The sequence below is a fragment of the Cynocephalus volans genome, chromosome 10, assembly GCF_027409185.1.
Source record: "Cynocephalus volans isolate mCynVol1 chromosome 10, mCynVol1.pri, whole genome shotgun sequence".
NCBI lineage: Eukaryota > Metazoa > Chordata > Mammalia > Dermoptera > Cynocephalidae > Cynocephalus > Cynocephalus volans.
Window position 1 is genome coordinate 57,487,711 of NC_084469.1, and position 23,426 is coordinate 57,511,136.

Here is a 23,426-nt window from a genome sequence, read left to right on the forward strand (position 1 = left end):
GTCTCAGGGTAATGCTGGCCTCATAGAATGAGGTTGGAAGAATTGACATTAGTTATTCTTTAAATGTTTGGTAGCATTCAGTAGTGAAGCGATCGGTCCTGGGCTTTTCTTTAATGGGATACCTTTTATTACTGATTCAGTCTTGTTACTTGTTATTTGTCTGTTCAAGTTTTCTGTCTCTTGGTTCAATCTTGGGAGATGGTGTGTGTCCAGATATGTATCCATTTCCTCCAGGTTTTCCAGTTTGTTGGTCTATAGTTGTTCATAATAGTCTCTAATGACCTTTTATATTGCTGCACTATTAGTTGTAATGTTTCCTTTTTTATTTCTGATTTTTTTTAGTCTTTTTTCTTCTTGGTTAGTCTAGATAATAGTTTATTAATTTTGTTTATCTTTTCAAAGAACCAAGATTTCATTTTGTTGATTTTTTGTATATACATATATATGTGTGTGTGTGTGTGTGTGTCTATTTAGTCTCAGTTTTATTTCTGCTTTGGTCTTTTTTTCTTGATCTTCTATTAATTTTGGGTTTGGTTGTTTCTTGCTTTTCTAATTCCTTGAGATGCATCATTAGGTTGTTTATTTGAAATCTTTCTATCTTTTTGATGTAGGCATTTTTTGCTATAAACTTCCTTTTTAATACTATTTTGGTGTATCCCATAGGTTTTGGTATGTTGTGTTTCTGCTTTCATTTGTCATAAAAAAATTTTTAACTTTTGTCTTAATTTCTTCATTGATACATTGGTCTTTCAGGGCCGGCCCGTGGCTCACTCGGGAGAGTGTGGTGCTGATACATTGGTCATTCAGGAGCATGTTGTTTAATCTCCACGTATTTGTACAGTTTCCGTAGTTGTTCTTGCTACTGATTTCTAGTTTTATTTCATTGTGGTCAGAGAAAACACTTGATATTATTTGAGTTTTTAAAAATTTGTTGAGATTTGTTTTTTGGCCTATCATATGGTCCGTCATGGAGAATGTTCCATGTACTGATGGAAAGAATGTATATTCTGCATCTGTTGAATGAAATCTTCTGTAGATATCTGTAAGGTTCATTGGTCTACAGTCCAGTTTAAATCCAATGTCTCTATGTTAACTTTCTGTCTAGATGATCTGCCCAATGCTGAGAGTGGTTGTTGAAGTCCCCAACTAATATTGTATTGGCGTCTATCTTTCCCTTTATATCTAGTAATATTTGCTTTATATATCCAGGTGTTCCAATTGTAAATATACATTTACAATTCTTATGTCCTTTTGCTGAATTGATCCCTTTATCATTATGTAATGACTTTCTTTGTCACTTTTTACAGATATCCCAGTCAAAGCCTTGGTAATATAACCAGTACTTACAATTGTATCCTGTTACAGAGAGGGTAGATTCTCACTGAATTTATGTTAAGTAACTTTAATGCCATAAAAATAAGAATATTCATGAATAATTTCTGAATTCTGGAGGGATTGGATAGGGAGAAAAAGTAAATGTTCCAATTTTTGTTCACAAAAGTATACTTTACTAAATTGCAGTAAGATGTAGATAGCTTAAAAGAAAAAATTTCTTTAAATCTGGAAAACAAAACATCAAAAGTAAGCTAGCAATGTTTCAAATTAAATTCCAAATTTAAAAAGCTATGAGAACCCATAATTCTCCTTCATCAGTTCATTCAGTCTCATGCAATTAATTCTCGTTTTCCTTAATCTTGGTTAGCAGTTTCATGAACTCATCAGTTTCTTTATTAGAGTTCTGGAAATTCTTACCCAGTCTAATGATATTATCTTAAAGTTATCAGAAGTTGATACTTGTCAGAGTCTTTTACATAAATCTCCTTAAAGATACAACACTTTAAGATTATAGTTGTTTCAGGGTGGCCCGTGGCTCACTTGGGAGAGAGCGTGGTGCTGACGACACCAAGTCAAGGGTTAGGATCCCTTTACCGGTCATCTTTAAAAAAAAAAAAAGATTATAGTTGTTTGCAAAAAGCTTTCAGAAAAGCATCAGAATAAAACAATTAACTGTGAACAACAAGACTTGAAATGGTCATGGTTAAAGATATAATGAAAGTTTATTATAATAATGATGCAATCAGCAAAGAAGTTTGATTATTTCTGTGGCATACAAAAATTTAACAAAGTAACTGAAATTATGGCTGATAATATCAGATTTCTAGGAATTTCACACAATTTTGAAACACATGTTAATAACAAATTCATACAAATATAACTCAAAGAAGATTAAATATCATTTCTTATTTGACAATGCTTTCCATATAACTAACATATCAAATAAGCTTAATATAATATCTCTCTTTTACAGATCCAGGGCCTTCTAGCACATCCCAAAGTCAGGTAAAGGTCCAAAAAACTTCATCTAGAATTTGATTTTGGGAAATGTGTCAAAAATAACAAAACTTGATCAAAATAGGATCACAGGTCACTATGAAGTAATAATCATTCATTTAACCAGAGTGATAATTAAAAGACTTAAAAAAGGCAAATATAGAAAATTGTAAAAAACAAAAAATACTTAGCTGTTTATTAGAGAGGAATCAGTTTTCTTAGGCAGTCGAAGACCTAATAAAGATAACAGGAAACAGAGAGAACCACCTCCATGAAGCAGAGTCTTTGTTTCCTAGGGCAGCCACCTAAAAGGCAAAGAAAAATCTGTCAGAGTTTTCTAAGAACAGATCAATATTCCAAGAAAACCTCATTGTTTTAACACGGGTTACCAAATTCTGGTTTTTCATAAGTGTACTTTGGATAATAATGCTCAATTTTTAGAAAAACTTATCAATTCTCTTCCAATTTTAGCCAGTTTGATCACACATAAAATTCTTTTCACAAGATTTATCTTCCATAAACCTTCTACAATCTTCTTATAGTCCTTCAGTTATTTTCTCCAGACTTTTCTTTCTCATATTGGAACGACCAGTCACTCTTTTTTAGAACAAAAATTACTCCCTTTTCCTCTTAACAAAAGCATGTCTTTCATGCAAGCTTCCCTTACCAAAAACACTTCTTACTTTCCTCACGTAAGGAGTTGTTTCCCTTATTATTTCTAGTTTTAATTAACATATGGTCACTTAATGATTTTTCAACACTTGAAAATATGTTTATCTGACAAACGCCACCATAAGTTGAGGAGCATCTAGACTTAATGATGGTTCCGATTACCGGCGAGGATGCAGAGAAAGGGGAAGCCTTCCACACTGCTGGTGGGACTGTAAACTAGCACAGCCAAACAGGATGGAGGTTTCTCAGACAGTTACAGATAGAACTACCATGACATCCAGCAATCCCAGTACTGGGTATACATCCATGGGAAGGGAAATCATCCCATCCAAAGGATGCCTGCACTCCCAGGTTTATCACAGCTCCATTTGCAATAGCCAAGATATGGAACCAACCTAAACGTCCACCTACAGAAGACAGGATAAGGAAAACGTGGTATATATACACAGTGGAATACTACTCAGCCCTAAAAAAGAATGTAACTTTGCCATTCGCAGCAACATGGATGAGCTTAGAGAAAATTATGTTCAGTGAAACAAGCCAGGCACATTAAGAGAAACACCGCGTGTCCTTCCTCGTTAAGTGGGACCTAAAAAATTAACAAACCAACAGTGAAATAGATCCACTGCTTTCAGCTGATGGGGAAGCAGCTACGGCGCAGCAGCCAGGGGACCCAGGGGCAGAGGCTCTGGGAGGCAAGGAGGCTGATGGTCCCTTAGGGACACCCAAGCAGCGGGACACAGACAAAACCCCGACATGACCTGGACCGCCTTCCACCTGAGCACCCGCCTCTTCTCTCAGCCTCCACTTCGGTCTGGAGCAGCCTGCCCCGTGGCCCGAGTCCGGTCCTCTTCAGGCACTGACCCTTGATCTCGGGGCGCTCCCGTGTCTCTCAGGTGCATGGCTATGGGCACGGCTGTATGGAACATTCTAGAGCTTGCGGGTCTAGATGAGGATGCAGTCTCCGGGACCATCAGCAAGAAAGACATTATCAACCCAGACAAGAAAAATTCCAAGAAATCCTCTGAGATACTGACCTTCAAGGGGCCCGAGGGTATGCACCCGGAGGTCTATGCACTTGCTCTACTGTGACAAGAAGGATGCACCCCCAGTGCTACCCAGTGACACTGGTCGGGGCTACCACACAGTGAAGTCCAAGTTGGGCTCCAGGAAGGTGCGGTCCTGGGAGAGGATGCCCTGCACCAAGCCGGCCCACAGGGATGGAGCTATGTTCTTCCACCGGCGACGGGCAGCGGAGGAGGCTAGGACCAGCCCTTTGCTAGGTTCAGGAAGACTGTGCAAGCCCCTGCATATTCAGAGCAGGAGAACAAGCTCTGTCTCCACGACGACGCTTGGACGGAGGCGGAAACTGACCTCCTCTTTGACCTTAGCCGCTGCTTTGATCTGCGTTTTGTAGTTACCCGTGACTGGTAGACCACCGGCAGTTCGAGAAGCGTTCTGTGGAGGACCTGAAGGAACGGTACTACCACGTGCATGCCAAGCTTGCCTAAGTGCGCGCTGAGCCAGGCACGGACCTCGAGATACCAGTGTCTGACGCTGGGCATGAGCGACGGCGGAAGGAACAGCCGGAGCGTCTGCACAATCGGGCCCCAGAGCAGGTGGCAGAGGCGTACCTGCTCCGGGAGCTGCGCGAGATCGAGGCCCGTACGAGGGGGTGGGAGAAACGCGGCCAGGGCCTGCAGAAGCTGATGACAACGGCAGACACCACCGCAGGGCTGTGGCGCATGGAACACAAAGCCCGTGAGAAGAATCGATCCCCAAAAAGGAGGCCGAGGAAGCCGGCCGTTTCTGAGACTGCAGGTGTCAAGCTTCCAGACTTCAAATCCGCAGGCGTCACATTGTGGAGCCGGCAGATGAAGCTGCCAAGCTCTGTGGGACAGAAGATCGAGGCCCTGGAACAGATGCTGCTGGAGCTTGGTGTGGAGTTGAGCCCGACGACCACGGAGGAGCTGGTGCATGTGTTCAGCGAACTGTGAAGTGACCTAAAGGGGTACCTAGAACTTCATGGGCTGGAGGGAGAGCTTATATACCAATGGGTAAGGGCTGGTAGATCAAGATTCGTTGAATTGCAGTAAATATATTTAATATTCATTAGATCAAAGTTCATAATTAGTTTCAAAAGACTAGGATCCGTGGCATAGGTAAGGAAATTAATCTTAATTTTAAAGAGGGATATATTATCCACTTAACATAAATATAGGAAAAAAGAATGGGTATAAAATGAGGATTAATCTGAATTGTGGAATGAAATAGAGAGATTTCTCAACAGACGGCTTCAACTCCTCAATACACAAGCATATTTGAAAAGTGATAAGAGAAACAGAGATTTGAGGATAATTGAGAATATTTAAAGGCAGTCAATAGATAATGGCAGAAAGAGTTAAAACAGAAGAGATCAGTTGGGCAGAATCACAGCAGGAGTTCAGGTTATTTCCAATGAAATATTTATGGCTGACACTAATCTACCTAGTTGTGTATCAAGCTACACAAAATGTCCATAGTGTAGCTTTGGGGGAAAATGGGCACTAGGTTTAATTAACACTGAGTTTTCCTAGGTTAGAGTCTTGGAAGGATAATAAGAAAAGAATTGTGGACACTGAAGAATTATGGAAGAGACTGAAAAGATTGACTCAAAAATTACACTAAAGAGAGAAATAAAATTGATGTGATTTGATATGACAGAAAATGAAGAACATATATAAATGGTCCCAAGGCCAATGAGCTATGCAGAAAAGGGAGTTACAAAAATCTGCATAGAGACCCCCTAGAGTCCTCCCTGAACAATAAGTTGTGCATGCATAGGGTGAAACTCCATAAGGTTGAGCACAGAAATACCAGGAAACTTAACAGTTCCCAGAACTCATCCAAGGCTGGAAGGTGTTCAAGATATAATCAGCCAGAAAGGAAAGCTTTTATTGATCACTTAGGGCATTCAGTAGAGGCACCAGAGGGACCCTTCCTTAATAATTGAACTAAAAATCTCTACAGAAAAGACTTTTCTAAACCCATCCTAACAAAGCTTAAATGCAAGCCTCGTGGTCAAACTGAATCACAAGTAAATTAACTGCATTTCAGAACAAAGCCTAACACGTCTTTTTAAAAAGAAAGCAAAATCCAGGCACTCAACAAAGTAAAACTAAGTCCATCATCCAATGAAAAATTATTAGGTATACCAAGAAACCATAAAAATATGACCTGTAAATGAGAGAAATATTAGTCAATAAAATAGACCTATATATCTTTTAAAAAAAAAATTTTAGGCTGGCTGGTTAGCTCAGTTAGAGCATAGTGCTGATAACACCAAGGTCCAGGGTTTGATCCCTGTACGGGCCAGCCAGTCAAACATACATAAGTAAATAAATAAATACATAAATAAATAAATAGATGATAGATAGATAGATAATTGCTATCTGGGATTAACAATAGGTTACAGAAGAAGAGATTGGTGAATTAGAAGAAAAAGCCATAGAAAGTATACAAAATGGAGCAAAAGATGACTATTATCATAAAGACAAAAGATAACAAGTATTGCCAAAGATGTGGAGAAAAGGAACCTTTGTTCACTGTTAGTAAGAATGCAAATTGGTCATTATGGGAAACAGTATAGAGGTTCCTCAAAAAAATAAAAATAGAGCTATGTTATTGCTGTGAGGCGCCCTCCCACAAGAAATGCACTTACATGCCACTTGTGCAGAAAAGGGCAGTTTTTTCACTCCAGCTGGCCAGCGACTGTCTCCCAAGAGGCAACCAAGAAAGAGCAGCATCAAACTTTGGTCTCACAGGGTTTTAAAAGACTAAAACTACATCCCGTTGGCACACGGGTTGGTCCAGGTGCACAGAGCAAGCTAGGGGTCTAGGTCACAGAGGCCAAGACCAAGCAACCAAGCATACAAGTTTTCATTGTGTATGGTTCCTGTTCCCATGTAATAATTCACTGTGTATTGCTCCTGTTTTTGTGTAATTGTTTTCTGTTTCTATGAGAAAGTCAACGGTTTCTCATGCAGAAGTGGGGGTACTCTGCAGGTCAGACAAGGGGCAAAATGGAGTTACTTAGGTTAAGCAAGCAATTCTACAGAAGCAGATAGCGTATGTTACGAGGGTGTAGGGAGCTCTCCTTCATTATGATCCAGCAATCCCATTTCTGGGTATATATCCAAAGAAAATAAAATCATTATTTCAAAGAAATATCTGTACTCCTATGTTCATTGTAGCATTATTCACAATAGCCAAGTCATGGAAAAAAACCTAAGTGTCTGTTGACAGATAAATGAACAAGAAATTGTGATATATATTGCTGTAGATTGGATGTCCCCCAAATCTCACTGAGGCTTAATCCCTACTGTAACTGTTGAGGGTGAGAAATCTTATTATGGTAATTGAAAGGTGGGGCCTTGAAGAGGTGGTTAGATTGTAGGACCATGCCATAGTGAATGGATTAATAATGGTGGTCAGGGGTGTGGTTCTGAGGGCTTTAAAAAGAAAGCCCACAAAGACTTTTTTCTCTCTGCTCCACCATTTTCTGCCATATGAGACCCCTGGGTCACTGTCACCACCACTAAGACCCTCACCAGATGTGTTCCCTGCATTGTGGACTTCTCAGCCTCCAAAACTGTAAGCGATAAATTTCATTTTCTTTACACATTACCCAGTTTCAAGTATTTTGTTAGAAACAGACTAATGCATATATACACATGTAGATTCATCATAGTCAAACTGTCAAAACCCACCCAGGCAGAGAATTTTGAAAGCAGCATAAGAGAAGTAACTCATCACCTACAAGAGATCCTCAATAAGATTTTTAGCAGTTGATTTCTCATCAGAAACTATGGTAGCCAGAAAGTAGTGGGATGATATAAAGTCCTAAAAGAAAAAAAACTCAACTAAGAATTTTGTTTCCAGCAAAACTATCCTTCAAGAATTAAGAAGTTAAGATATTTCCACAGACACAAAAGCTGAGAGATCTTATTACCAGTAGACCTGCCCTACAAGTAATGCTAATGGTAGTCCTTCAGGTTGACATAAAAGTATACTAGACAGAAACTCAAAGCCATGAGAAGAAATAAAGAACACTGGTAAGGGTGACTGCATAGGTAGATACAAAGTTCAGTATTATCGTACTTTTGTTTTGTAGCTCCTTTTTTCCTATGTGATTTAAAAGGCAAATAAAACATGGTTATAAATCTGTGTTAACGGGCTTTTGGGGTATAAAAATATAATCTGTAAAAATAACAATATAAAAGAAAAAGGATAGAAATGAATAAGAGCATAGTGTTTGTGTACCATTGAAACTGAGATGGTACTATTTAAATTCAAAAAATGAGCCAAAGAAGAAAGCACAAGAAAAATTAGAAAATACCTTGAGACTAATTAAAATAAAAACACAATATACCAAAACTTAAGGCACGTAGTGAAAGAAGAAAATGTATAGCTTTAAATACCCACAATAAAAAGAAAAAAGATCTCAACCTAATTTGACACCTTAAGACATTTTCCAGTGTCTTAAGAAGAGAAAACTAAACCAAGAGCTAGCATAAGGAAGGAAATAATAATGATTAGATCAGAGACAAACAAAACATAGAATAAACACAACAGAGAAAAATCAACAAAACCAAAATTGCTTCTTTGAAAAGATCAGCAAAATTGACAATATCTTGTCCCGCGCTACCGTCTCGCCAGCAAGAACGACGCGGCACACAAAGGATCCTTCTGCAGATCAGCTTTAATGCATCTTGAGAGGGAGAGCATAAGCTTGCCAAAAATGGAGACCCCGAGCGAGGGAACCCGCGCCCTTTATATAGAGACTGCTCCTCGCCTAGGACGTGCTCCTACCTTATTGGTGGCTGCCTAATCGGCCCAGGCGTGTTACCGAGCAGCCCTGCCCTCCACCGGAAATCAGCGCCATCTTGTAATGGCAATTTCGGGCAGCTCCTCACATCTCCCCCTTTTTTATCATTTAAAGCGGCTGGTACAAGCTCGGCGGTCACGGACAAATTAGCCAGCGTTCCTGTCCTAGGTCGTCCCTCCACAGACTTTGACCTTACCCGTCATAGGTTGACCCTATCGCCACCGGGCACCATGTCTTAGGTTGGTTCAAGTCTGGGGGAAGTTGCCCGTCTCTGGACACACTGGAGCCTGTTGTTACACATAGACCTGTTTGAGCAAGGGCGAACTCCTCTGAACAAGCTTCAGGGAGGCCAGCCAACAGGAAGGGGGAAGGGGAGTCAGAGCAGGCTAATCCTTAAGCATGGACAGCCAAACGTCAGGGTTGGCCCCCTGTTCCAGGGCTAGAAATGCCTGGGCGATGACTACCCTGTCTCTCTGGGTCTGGGCTTTTATCTGCAGACCAACCATAGTAGGAGCACAGTTCCCCCACATAAGAACATGCCAACCCCAATCACTCCTGCCCACTCCTTGAAGTGGGACACGGCCGTTTTAATCCATGAGGACAGTCCGGCTGCGAAGGAGACATCCACTCTTGTTGAATTCACGGACACAATGGCCATGCGCAGCTGGTTTATCAGGTTGTCAAATTCTCTCGTCCAACCTGTTGAAAGATGCTGGGATAATTGTTTAGACAAATTTGCAGCTTTGGTATACTTTTTATATTGGATACTGGTGACACATAACCCTGAATATTTCCATTGACACCCCAATTGAGCAATTTGCCATAAAACGTCTATTTGTTCCTGCACAAGATCCACCCGCTGGTTAACCACCATTAATCCTCCCTTCAGCTGAGCGTTTAGCGCAGTCTGTGTTTCTAGGGCCTGTGTTACCGCGGAGGACAAATTATTCAACGTGGTGGCAGTCTGTACCGTGGTAGTCAAGGAGACGGCAGCAGCTGTGGCTGCACCCGCCGCCAGGGATACGGCGGCGACTATTGCCGCAGTGAGACCAAAATCCCTCCTCTGCCTGAACAAGACCATAGTATTGGGAGCTTCTACTGGGACAGGAATCCATCTAGGCATTCGAGCAACTATGGCCAAATTGAACAGCGTAGCATTCCGGCACTGTGCATAAAAGCAAGTATAGTTATCACAAGCAATCTGACTCCTCTCATCACTAATATTAGTTAAAATAAACATGAAAGGAGGATAAAGGCAAACTGGTGTTGGCGGGACAGAGTAATTTGTTCCAAGCTGTTTTATGGACACAGTGGATTCAAAGGACTCAGTCACATTCCACTCAAAAGAGGCATTTCCCCAACCACCGCCTTTTGAAAAGGCAAACGGTGAAAGGTCCGTGCAGCTGCCATTTACCCCACACAACAGCCAAACATCAAATGGGTTGGAACGGATCGCCATCGTGGGGTTTTGATATGTCCAATTTAGGCCTGAAGAGGTAGCATTATACTGGGTACCCATATAAGGCGAAAAGGTAAAGTAATTTTTTAGTGCCCACCCCGCCTTTTTAGACTGGCAGCCCGTCCAGGGCGGGGTATCTCCCTCCCTTCTGGGGCTCAGGCAATCCTTTTTTAAATGTCCCTGTTGACCGCATTTAAAACAAACTCTCTGGTTCCGCCCCTGTCTTGGCTGTCCCTGTCTAGGCAGTCTCTGCGACTGGAGGATGGCAGCTGCCAGCCCTGCATTGGTCAGGGGTCCCCCGAGTTCTCGACAAACTCTGAGCCAATCCTGTACACCTTTACCTTTTCTGGGCGCTATGGCCGCGCGGCATTCCTGGGTCGCCTGCTCAAAAATCAGTTGTTCAACAAGAGGCGCAGCCTGATCAGGGTCCCCAAAGATGCGCCCCGCTGCTTCTGTCATTCGAGCCACAAAATCTGAGAATGGTTCCTGAGGTCCCTGAATGATCTTAGTAAGTTGTCCAGAAGCTTCCCCTTTTTTGGGGAGTGCCTTCCAAGCCTTAATGGCAGTGCTAGAAACTTGAACATAAGCACCCCATGGGAAAGCCGTCTGATCAGCGGCAAATGGGCCCTGGCCTGTTAACATATCAAAGGTCCAATCTTGCTGCTCGGGGGTCAGTGCAGCAGCGTTTGCCCTGGCTTGAGCTTGTGCAGCCTCATGCCATAGCGCCTTCCATTCCATGTATTGACCCATGGTAGGGAGCGCTGCCTTAGCCAACATTTGCCAGTCAGCGGGTGTCATAGCCACACCAGCAAACCTTTCTAGCATTACTAGAGTAAAATTGGCATTTACACCATATTTTCTAACCGCCTCTGCTAGATCCTTAATTTGGGTGTACTCGACGGGGGCATGAACTCTCCCTCCGCCCTCAACCTCAAAAACTGGGAAGGCAGCTTGAACCTTTTTCCTCACTTTATCAGAGAGGAATGAGAAGGGATTAGAAGACTGCACGTAAGGAGGAGGCGCCGAAGGCGCAGGCCGTGCGGGGGCCACTGGGGGCGGCCGGCATTTCCACTCCCCGAGTGGTCTCCGCCGCCTGTCGGGATGATATCTCTCCTCCTCGTACCTGGCAGATTCCTCACTAGGGCTGAGGGGATCGGAGTCGGACTCATCCAGATTTAAATCTTCTAATTCTTGTTTTAAGGCCCCCAGCTCTTGCATAGGGTAGAGGCCTCCTTCTTTCCCTTCCAACTTTTGTCTGGGTTTTGAAATCCCTCCTTTACCGGCAGATGTGCCGGGAGTGTCACTTTGTTGTTTTAGAATCTCTCCCTCGTCCGTAGACTTACCGGGAGGGCCCTTTTTCTTATGGGAGACGTCTCTCCTCCTGCGGGTACCCATCCTCTCACTCCGTTCAGTTTCTGACATGCTGTCTTGGACCTCCTCTAATGTATTTTGCCCTACTATCACTACCGGTTTACAGCCCTCATCTTCTAAGCAATTTTTAATAAACTTCCAAATGGTCTTGGTGCCCTGACGGAGGTCTCCCTCCGCGTACTTGCGGTCAAGGTCTCTGCCTAGTTTGTTCCAAGAGCTCAAAGTCAAGGAGCCGGAACAAGCAAACCACGGCGCTACACGATCTACCTCTTTTACAAAATTTTTGAGCACACGGCCCCCTACCTTTATATCACGTTGTCTCAGCACGGCCTCTAACGCGGTAACCATGGACTGAGTGGAACCCATAACGCGCCCCACTCCGTGGGAGGCGCTGTGAGACGCGCCGTTCCCTTACGTACTAGAGGCTCACACAGGTCTCTGGTGCAGCTGCTTATCTACGTCAGTCTGACCACACCAACGGGCGATTTCAAAACCTTTTAAACCAACCGGATTAACCCCAGACCAAGAACAGGCATACCTCTCCGAACTTACCCTTCTGCAGTTCTGAATCCTCCCTGTCTCCAGGGGGTCTCCGAAGGTGCTGACGATGACACAAGTTCCCGCGTTTCGGCACCAAATGTCCCGCGCTACTGTCTCGCCAGCAAGAACGACGCGGCACACAAAGGATCCTTCTGCAGATCAGCTTTAATGCATCTTGAGAGGGAGAGCATAAGCTTGCCAAAAATGGAGACCCCGAGCGAGGGAACCCGCGCCCTTTATATAGAGACTGCTCCTCGCCTAGGACGTGCTCCTACCTTATTGGTGGCTGCCTAATCGGCCCAGGCGTGTTACCGAGCAGCCCTGCCCTCCACCGGAAATCAGCGCCATCTTGTAATGGCGATTTCGGGCAGCTCCTCACAATATCTATGGCTAAATTGATTTGAGAAAAAAAGAAAACTGAAATATCTAAAATCAGAAACAAGAGTGAGGACATTACTACCAACTTTACAGAGATAAAAAGGATTATAAGAGAATATTATGAACAGTTGTACAGCAACGAATTGGATAACCTAGATGAAATGGACAAATTCCTAGAAACATATACTCTACCAAAACTGGTGAAAGAAGAAATAGAAAATCTACATAACCTATAACTATTAAGAGATTAAAACAGGGATTAAAAAGAAAAAAAAAAAAAAAACTTTAAAAAATTCTCAACAGAGCTTTTCAAGATGGCGGCGGCTGCGGCGGCTGGCGCGGAGTAGCTGAGGTGGAAAAGGCGGCCACTGGGACTCAGGCAGCCGGAAAACTTGTGGTCCTTCCTCTCGCCATCTCTTAAGGGAGGACTGCTGCTGCTGACCGGTCGTGGGGGGTGACCGCCACTTTGCCCCCGGCAGGAGAGGCTGCCTCATTTACAGACAACAGCTTTAAAGTGTGGAGCAGGAAAAGAACTGTTTCTTAGCTGCAAAAGTGAGTCTCGAAACAGGGAACACGGCGCCAGGGCTGCTGTGGATGCAGCCAGGATCCCGGAGGCTGGGGCCGCGCTGAAGGCGGCCAGCTGCCCTATTCAGGATTCGAGGTTTCAGGCCGGCATTAAAGAAGATTCCTGGGAGCGCCCGAGCCGTGCCGCGACTGAACAGCCCGAGGCGGCAGCAGCCGAGAACTGGGAAAGGCGGCAAACCAGAGACAGAGAGCGAGCGCCCGACCTGGCACAGCACTGTGAGTGATCCCTGGCACAGCTCTGTTCGGGGGGTGGATGCCCAAGAGGCCCCCGCCAGCACCACCAGCCCACTCACCGCCGGTGCTGCCTCCATTTTCCCAGGTGCGGACAGCTCCGCCCTGCTCGGCCATCACTGAGCCCTCCCACTTGCTGGCCTGGCGCCAGGCTTTCCGGAGCTTGCGACCGGCCTTGGCTCCCACTCCCTCCGCGGTTCTCTGGCGGGGCTGGTGGTGGAGGGCGTCCCGGGCCAGTTTCGGGAGGGCAAGGAAGTACGGGTGGGCCGACTGTCACTCCACCATACCCTGGACTCCGGCCCCAGGTAAACTCCCTGTTACTGGGAGGCAGATACCATCTGTGCGGCCACCAGTTTGGAAAAAAGCCTAACGAATTTCTGGTTGGGAATAGTGTGGTAGGAGAGTTCCCAGGTCCGCTTGAACCTGCCGGAGACCAGGCTGCAGGTGGGCGCTAGACTCGGTTTATCCTGGGGGGATACAAAAGTGAACAAGACCCGAGAAAGATCTACATAGTGCCACAAAGGCACCCAGAGAGACTGGTCGTCTGTGCCCAGCAGAAATCTGGTAGACTTCCTGGGAGAGGCGGTACCGAGCAGGGTCTTGAAGGCCCAGCTGTTAGACGAGGGGTGCAGAAGACACGCCCCAGCCCAGCACAGTGCGCACAGAGTGGGGAGACGTGTGGCCAGGGAGGCGGAGACTCGACAAAAACCACACACCTGGTGTGGTCGCTACTGCACGATCTAACAGCCTGGGCCAGAGCACACGGAACAGGGAGAAGTCCTGCACAGGAAGTGAAAGCTCAACAGAAATCACACACCCTGTGGTACGTGACCCACCAGCCCAGCAGAGTCCAAGCTGACCAGAAAGGTGGCTCCCCGGAGAAGCCCAAGACCCGAGGCAACCACACACACAAGGCACTAGAGGCCAACTGAGCAGTCACGGAGGGAGCCATACGAAATTGGCAACCACAGCAACATCCTAGTTAGTCATTAGTCTCAAACCGGTGGACTGTGAAACCCCCGGCCACAATGAATAAACACCAAAAAAAAGATACCAGAAATACAAAAAATCAAGAAAGTACACCACCAAAAGTTAATAAATCTCAAACTCTAGATCCTATAGAACAAGAAGCCCTTGAAATGACTGACAAGGAATTTCGAGTGATAATTCTAAAGAAACTGAATGAGATACAAGAAAACTCAGCTAGACATCATGATGAAATGAGGAAAAGTATACAGGATCTGAAAGAGGAAATATACAAGGAAATCAATGTCCTGAAAAAAAATGTAGCAGAACTTGCTGAACTGAAGAAGTTATTCAACGAAATAAAAAACACAACGGAGAGTTTAACCAGCAGGCTTGTCGAAGTTGAAGAGAGAACCTCTGAACTTGAAGATGGGCTGTTTGAAATAACACAAGCAGACAAAAAGAAAGAAAAAAGAATCAAGGACATTGAAGAAAATCTGAGAGAGATATCAGACAACCATAAGCGCTCAAATATCCGAGTCATGGGTATTCCAGAAGGGGAGGAAAATGGAGATTCCATTGAAAACATATTCAACAAAATAGTGGCAGAAAACTTCCCAGGTATAGGAAAAATCACAGATCTTCAGATCCAGGAAGCTCAACGATCTCCAAACGTATTCAACCCAAAAAGGCCTTCTCCAAGACATGTCATAGTCAAATTGGCAAAACTCAGAGACAAAGAGAGAATCTTAAAAGCTGCAAGAGAGAAGCGTCAAATCACCTATAAGGGAGCCCCAATCAGGTTAACATCAGACTTTTCATCACAAACCCTAAAAGCTAGAAAGGAATGGGATGATATTTTCAAAATACTAAAAGACAAAGATTGCCAGCCAAGAATACTCTACCCTGCAAGGCTATCCTTCCGAAATGAGGGGCAAATAGTATATTTCTCAGACAAACAAAAACTGCGGGAGTTCACTACCACACGACCACCCTTACAAGAAATCCTCAAGGGAGTACTGGGTTTGGTTCCTGAAAAATAACTACCACTGCCATAAAAACCCAAGAAAAATCTAAACCCGCTAGTACAATAAAAATGGCATTCATGAAGAGAAAACAAGCTAACAAAAACACTATCTACAACCTAAGGAACCAACAAACACAGAAAACAAACAGTAAATCAGAAAGCAAGGAACAAAAGACACTTAAGACAACCAAACAACCAATAAAATGCTAGGAATAAATCAACACCTTTCAATAACAACTCTTAATGTAAAAGGCTTAAATTCCCCAATTAAAAGACACAGACTGGCTGACTGGATCAAAAAGCAGGACCCAACTATATGCTGTCTACAAGAGACCCACCTCACCCACAAAGATTCACACAGACTAAGAGTGAAAGGATGGAAAAAGATTTACCATGCAAACAGAAAAGAAAAACGAGCTGGAGTAGCTATTCTTATATCTGACAAAATAGACTTTAAACTAAAAACCATAAAAAGAGACAATGAGGGACACTACTTAATGATAAAAGGACTGATCCATCAAGAAAACATAACAATCATAAATATGTATGCACCCAATGTTGGAGCAGCCAGATTTATAAAACAAACTCTATTAGACCTAAAGAAGGAAATAGACACTAATACCATAATAGCAGGGGACCTGAACACTCCACTGTCAATATTAGACAGATCATCTAGGCAAAGAATCAGTAGAGAAACACAAGATCTAAACAAGACTCTAGACCAATTGGAATTGGCAGATATCTACAGAACATTCCACCCAACAACCTCAGAATATTCATTCTTCTCATCAGCACATGGATCATTCTCCAGGATAGATCACATATTAGGTCACAAATCAAGTCTCAATAAATTCAAAAAAATTGCAATTATCCCATGTATCTTCTCAGACCACAATGGATTAAAACTAGAAATTAATAACAAACAAAACTCTGGAAACTATACAAACACATGGAAATTAAACAGCATTCTACTTAATGACATATGGGTCCAAGAAGAAATCAAGCAGGAAATCAAAAAATTTATTGAAACTAATGAAAATAATGATACATCATACCAAAACCTGTGGGATACTGCAAAAGCAGTATTGAGGGGAAAATTTATTGCATTAAACGCTCACTTCAGAAGAATAGAAAGATGGCAAGTGAACAACCTAACACTTCACCTTAAAGAACTAGAAAAACAAGAACAATCCAAACCTAAAGTTAGCAGACGGAAAGAAATCATTAAGATCAGAGCAGAACTGAATGAAATTGAAAACCAAAAAACAATTCAAAAGATCAACGAATCAAAAAGTTGGTTTTTTGAAAAGATAAATAAAATTGACAAACCATTAGCATGGCTAACAAAAAAAAGAAGAGAGAAGACTCAAATAACAAAAATTAGAAATGAAAAAGGTGATATTACAACTGATTCATCTGAAATACAAGGAATCATTCGAGACTACTACAAAAAACTATACGCCAACAAATTTGAAAATCTGGAGGAAATGGATAAATTTCTGGACACACACAAGCTCCCAAAACTGAACCGTGAAGACGTAGAAAATTTGAACAGACCAATAACAATAAAGGAGATTGAAGCTGTTATCAGAAGGCTCCCAACAAAGAAAAGCCCAGGACCAGATGGATTCACAGCAGAATTTTACCAAACATTCAAACAGGAATTGACACCGATTCTTTACAAACTATTCCAAAAGATTGAAACGGACGCAAATCTCCCAAACTCATTCTATGAAGCAAACATCATCCTGATACCAAAACCAGGTAAAGATATAACCAAAAAAGAAAACTACAGGCCGAATCCCTGATGAATATAGATGCAAAAATCCTCACTAAATTACTAGCAAACAGAATACAGCAACACATACGAAAAATTATTCATCACGATCAAGTGGGATTCATCCCAGGGATGCAAGGTTGGTTCAACATACGCAAATCAATAAATGTGATACACCATATTAATAAACTCAAACACAAGGACCATATGATCATCTCTATAGATGCTGAAAAAGCATTTGATAAAGTTCAGCACTCATTCATGACAAAGACCCTCTATAAGTTAGGTATAGAGGGAAAGTATCTCAACATAATTAAAGCCATATATGCCAAACCCACAGCCAATATCATCCTGAATGGGGAAAAGCTGAAAGCTTTTCCTTTAAGAACAGGAACTAGACAAGGATGCCCACTCTCACCACTCCTATTCAATATAGTGTTGGAAGTACTAGCCAGAGCAATCAGAGAAGAGAAGGAAATAAAGGGCATCCAGATTGGAAAAGATGAAGTCAAACTGTCCCTGTTTGCAGATGACATGATTCTATATATCGAACAGCCTAAAACCTCTACAAAAAAACTGCTAGAATTGATAAATGATTTCAGCACAGTAGCAGGATACAAAATCAACACTCAAAAATCAGTAGCATTTCTTTTCTCCAATAGTGAACATGCAGAAGGAGAAATCAAGAAAGCCTGCCCATTTACAATAGCCACCAAAAAAATAAAATACTTAGGAATTGAGTTAACCAAGGAGGTGAAAAATCTCTATAATGAGAACTACAAAACACTGCTGAGAGAAATTAGAGAGGATACAAGAAGATGGAAAGATATCCCATGCTCTTGGATTGGAAGAATCAACATAGTGAAAATGTCAATACTACCCAAAGTGATATACAAATTCAATGCAATCCCCATCAAAATTCCAAAGACATTTTTCTCAGAAATGGAAAAAACTATCCAGACATTTATATGGAACAATAAAAGACCACGCATAGCCAAAGCAATGCTGAGCAAAAAAAATAAAGCTGGAGGCATAACACTACCTGACTTTAAGCTATACTACAAAGCTATAATAACCAAAACAGTATGGTACTGGCATAAAAACAGACACACTGACCAATGGAATAGAATAGAGAATCCAGAAATCAACCCACACACTTACTGTCAGCTGATCTTTGACAAAGGCATCAAGCCTATTCAGTGGCGAAGGGACTGCCTCTTCAGCAAATGGTGCTGGGACAACTGGATATCCATATGCAGGAGAATGAAACTTGATCCATACCTCTCGCCGTATACTAAAATCAACTCAAAATGGATTAAGGATTTAAATATACACCCTGAAACAATAAAACTTCTTAAAGAAAACATAGGAGAAACACTTCAGGAAATAGGACTGGGCACAGACTTCATGAATACGACCCCAAAAGCACGGGCAACCAAAGGAAAAATAAACAAATGGGATTATATCAAACTAAAAAGCTTCTGCACAGCAAAAGAAACAATTAAAAGAGTTAAAAGACAACCAACAGAGTGGGAGAAAATATTTGCAAAATATACATCTGACAAAGGATTAATATCCAGAATATATAAGGAACTCAAACAACTGTACAAGAAGAAAACAAGCAACCCAATTAAAAAATGGGCAAAAGAGCTAAGTAGGCATTTCTCTAAGGAAGATATACAAATGGCCAACAGACATATGAAAAAATGCTCAACATCACTCAGCATCCGGGAAATGCAAATCAAAACCACATTGAGATACCATCTAACCCCAGTTAGGATGGCTAAAATCCAAAAGACTATGAACGATAAATGCTGGCGAGGCTGCGGAGAAAAAGGAACTCTCATACATTGTTGGTGGGACTGCAAAATGGTGCAGCCTCTATGGAAAATGGTATGGAGGTTCCTCAAACAATTGCAGATAGATCTACCATACGACCCAGCTATCCCACTGTTGGGAATATACCCAGAAGAATGGAAATCATCAAGTCGAAAGTATACCTGTTTCCCAATGTTCATCGCAGCCCTCTTTACAATAGCCAAGAGTTGGAACCAGCCCAAATGCCCATCATCGGATGAGTGGATACGGAAAATGTGGTACATCTACACAATGGAATACTACTCAGCTATAAAAACGAATGAAATACTGCCATTTGCAACAACATGGATGGACCTTGAGAGAATTATATTAAGTGAAACAAGTCAGGCACAGAAAGAGAAATACCACATGTTCTCACTTATTGGTGGGAGCTAAAAATTAATATATAAATTCACACACACACACACACAGAGACACACACACACACACACACACACACGCACACAAACCGAGGGGGGAGGGGAGAAGATATAACAACCACAATTATTTGAAGTTGATATGACAAGCAAACAGAAAGGACATTGTTGGGGGGGAGGGGGGGAGGGAGAAGGGAGGGAGGTTTTGGTGATGGGGAGCAATAATCAGCCACAATGTATATCGACAAAATAAAATTAAAAATAAATAAAAAAAAAAAAAAAAAAAAAAATTCTCAACAAAGAAAAGCCCAGAACCAGATGGCTTCATTGGGGAATTCTACCAAACATTTAAAAAAGAATTAACATCAACTCTTCTCAAACTCTTCCAAAAATAAAAGAAGGACCACCACCTAACTCATTCTGTGAAGCCAGCGTTACACTGATACTACAGCCAGGCACAGGCACTGAAAGGAACTACAGAGCAATCTGCCTTACGAAGGTAGATGTAGAAATGCACAGTAAAATGCCAGTAAATCAAATTCAGCAGCACATTAAAATATCTATGCATCACGACAAGTGGGATTTAGCCCCAGAATGCAAAGATTGTTCAACATACAAATATCAATCAACACAGTATACTACATTAATAAAATGAAGGAAAAACTCATGATCATATCGATTGATGCAGAAAAAGCACTTGACGAAATCCAACATCCTTTCATGATAAAAAATACTCAATAAATTAAGGATACAAGGGAATTTTCTCACCACGATAAAGACCATATATGGAAAACCAACAGCTACCATCATACTCGGTGGCGAAAGACTGAAAGTTTTTCCATAGGTGATTAAAATGTTCTAAATTTAGATAGTGGTGATAGTATTTCATAACTCTGTGAAATATTAAAAACCATTGAATTTTATACTTTTATAAAAGGGTGAATTATGTTCATTATATATCAATTAAGCTGTTATTTAAAATGAATATAATGTGGCCTCTGCCAACAAGAAGCATAGAAACTATTTTGAAATGCTAAAAAATTGAAAACGGTCATTGGTTCGCATCAAAGTCCTTATGTATAAAATTAAGTGATTAATATTCCCCAGGTGCTATTATAAGAGCTATTATTGTCATTAATTGTGATTCTATATTGAGAGCTATGAGGGAAGTACTCTGTGTTGCCATGATCCAACATTTTCTGTATAAATACTCATAAATGCTTCTCAAATTAATTTATGTTTAGATTATTAAAGTTTCCCATACTCGTTATGGAGCTTTAAAGCCAATAAGCAGAATGGACATTTACTTGGGTCGTATTGGTAGTTCTATCATCAGAATTTTGACAAAACATAGATGCTCCTTCAAAGGGGTAAATGGAGAATAATTGAATAAAGAGACTATTTACAAAAAGGTATGGACATGGTCAAGGCAAACTAACAAGGGATAGCACACTATTTGGGGCAAGCAACACCTAGAGCCATTGCCCCTTCTGGGCCAGAAGGAGTTGAAGAGAAGATGGTTACCAAAACCCAGGACAGAGCAAGACTGCACAGCCTGGCAGGGAGGGGCTGGAGGAATGAATACAGTGAATGTTCTGACCTCATTGCATCCCTTCTGATCCCCTGCTGGGGCCTCCCACTGACTGACCTCATCCATAGCCAGAAGGTGAGAGTCCACTGATGTAATCTACACAGGTCAGCCCCAAGGCACATAGTGGAGTGGTGAAGGGTAGAGTGGACCTAGGAGGGAAAGTGAAAAACATCTAGCACAGACCATTCTGTTTGCTCTTCAACTTCTACTTGATCCTTTTCGTCCAGATGAAAAACTCTGTCAATTCAGCCATCAATCCATCAGAAAAATATTAGAGGTCTTCATATAAGGAAGTAGAGATGTGTTAAAGAAATAATTAGTAAACATAAAACATGGCTGCTGTAGTCATCACCACTTCTGTAACTGGTCCTGAGGCCTGAGTGCTGAATGCTTAATTAATTGATTGATTAGGGCTGCAAGAGGCTATACTGTCATTAACTGTGATTGTGCTTGGATTAGTCCGTTTCTGCTGCCTATATCAGAATACCTGAAACTGGGGAAATTATAAAGAAATAGAATTTATTTCTTACAGTTTGGAGGCTTGGAAGTCCAAAGTCCAGGGAACACATCCGGTCAGGGCCCTCTTGTTGGTGGTGACTCCCCACAGAGATGCAGGGTATCATATGGAGGGTGGCCCAGCAAGAGAGAGCTAAGCTTCTTACTCATTCTCTTTATAAAGCCTTCACAACAAAGCGCATACTTCATGAATGGATCAATCCATTCACAAGGGTACAAGTCCTCACCTCTCAAAGGTTCCATCTTTCAATTACCGTAACAGGATTTCCCACCCTCTTAACACAGTGGGGTTTAAGTTTCTAATACATGAAACTTTGGAGGGCACATTCACCCCACAGTAGTGCTCAAGCAGCTGCCATTGATGTTTCCCATAAAATATTTTACTACCTTAATTATAGATGTTCCAAAGGAGAGCACCCTGAGTAAAAGGTGTGGATAGCTCTCATTCTTTTTGGCTACTTAGCATATGGATACCTTTTTGTGTTTAGGGAATTCCCATTTCAAAGTGAAGATCACTTTATTCTATAAGATGGGAAATGGTAGGCACTTGCTTTCTCAGCATCCCTTGCAGCAAGTTCAAGGCATGTCACCGAGGCTCTGACAATCTGATGCAGCCAAGACAGATTTTTACCAAAGAGCTAAGGATGCAAGAAGAAAGAAATGAAGAACTCTCTGTTGGTGCAGTGACAGTATTTGCTACAAGATTGAATTCCTCAAGCACAAGTGGCAGCAAACACAAGCAAACTGTACATGTATTTGCTGGCAGGATGGCTTGTACCTCATCAGATCATGTCATTGTCATGTTTTGAGAATTGTTCTTGGGAGGTTAGACTCCCAATAGTTTGCTAAGGAACTCAATTTTCTTATAATAAGCTCTTTGTATTTTAAATCAGCCTGATTAAACTTCTGCTGTATGTCTGTGACGAAAGGTAAATGAATTTATACCATGTTGTATAATTAAGTGGGATTCAAAACAGGCACCTGCCCTAGAATCTGCCTAAAGAGGACTGATTACCTTAGAATGAACAAGCTGCTCCATGTTAGGCACCATGTTGGGAAAAGATATGAAGATTATGCAGAGAAGCCCAGAGCTCTGCTCAGATTAACTAAATTTCCAAGCTTTAAGATAATTACCCCATGACCCATAATCAAAAGAAAAGAATCATGACCCTTGAAAAAAAACCTATAATACCCAGAATAAGAAACAGATAAAGGGTAAGGGAGATACCACTTTGATCATCCAATTATTTGGAATCAAGAAAATTTTTGCTGCAAAATTGGCTTTCATTCCTATAGAAAAAAAAGGGGAAGACAGAAAAAAATATACTGGTGCATAATTTTTCATCAGATGTCTTTGAAGTATTTTGTATTTTAACCTGGTCTCTGATGGTCCAAAATCTCTTCATCATGACTGGCAAGATTCATGTGGCTGGGATGTTAAACAGAAAAGTAAAGAGAAATGATCCCATCGCAGAACCTGAGACGCATATGGCAGATGTGGTTGGTTCAGGAGATTAGATTTAGCTCTATTATAATATAGAGAAGGGAAACCATTACAGGATAGTAACTTGAAAATCAAGAATTCTGATGCAGAGTTAGCTCCTCCAGGGCCAAATTTATGATTGACCAAAAGGTAAAGCTTTTAAATTGTTTATGGTCCCAATCCCCTGTCTGAAGGTAAGTTCATATACCCATGTGCAAGTATATTTGTATATTACATTTTCCATCAGAAAGTACTTTAGACATCAAGCTCTCATTTTGGGCTGGCTGCGTGCACTAGACTGTTTCTGTTGCTTATAACAAAGTACATGGAACTGGGTAATTTATAAGAAAACAAAATTTATTGCTTACAATTTCTGAGGCTGGGAAGTCTAAAGTCCAG

The 23,426-nt window shown here is 41.8% G+C and overlaps 1 pseudogene; it reads left to right on the forward strand.

Moving 5' to 3' along the window:
• The first annotated feature begins 3,903 nt into the window (after positions 1 to 3,903).
• Positions 3,904 to 23,426, forward strand: part of LOC134387412 (DNA methyltransferase 1-associated protein 1-like) — a 37,888-nt pseudogene continuing 18,365 nt past the window's right edge.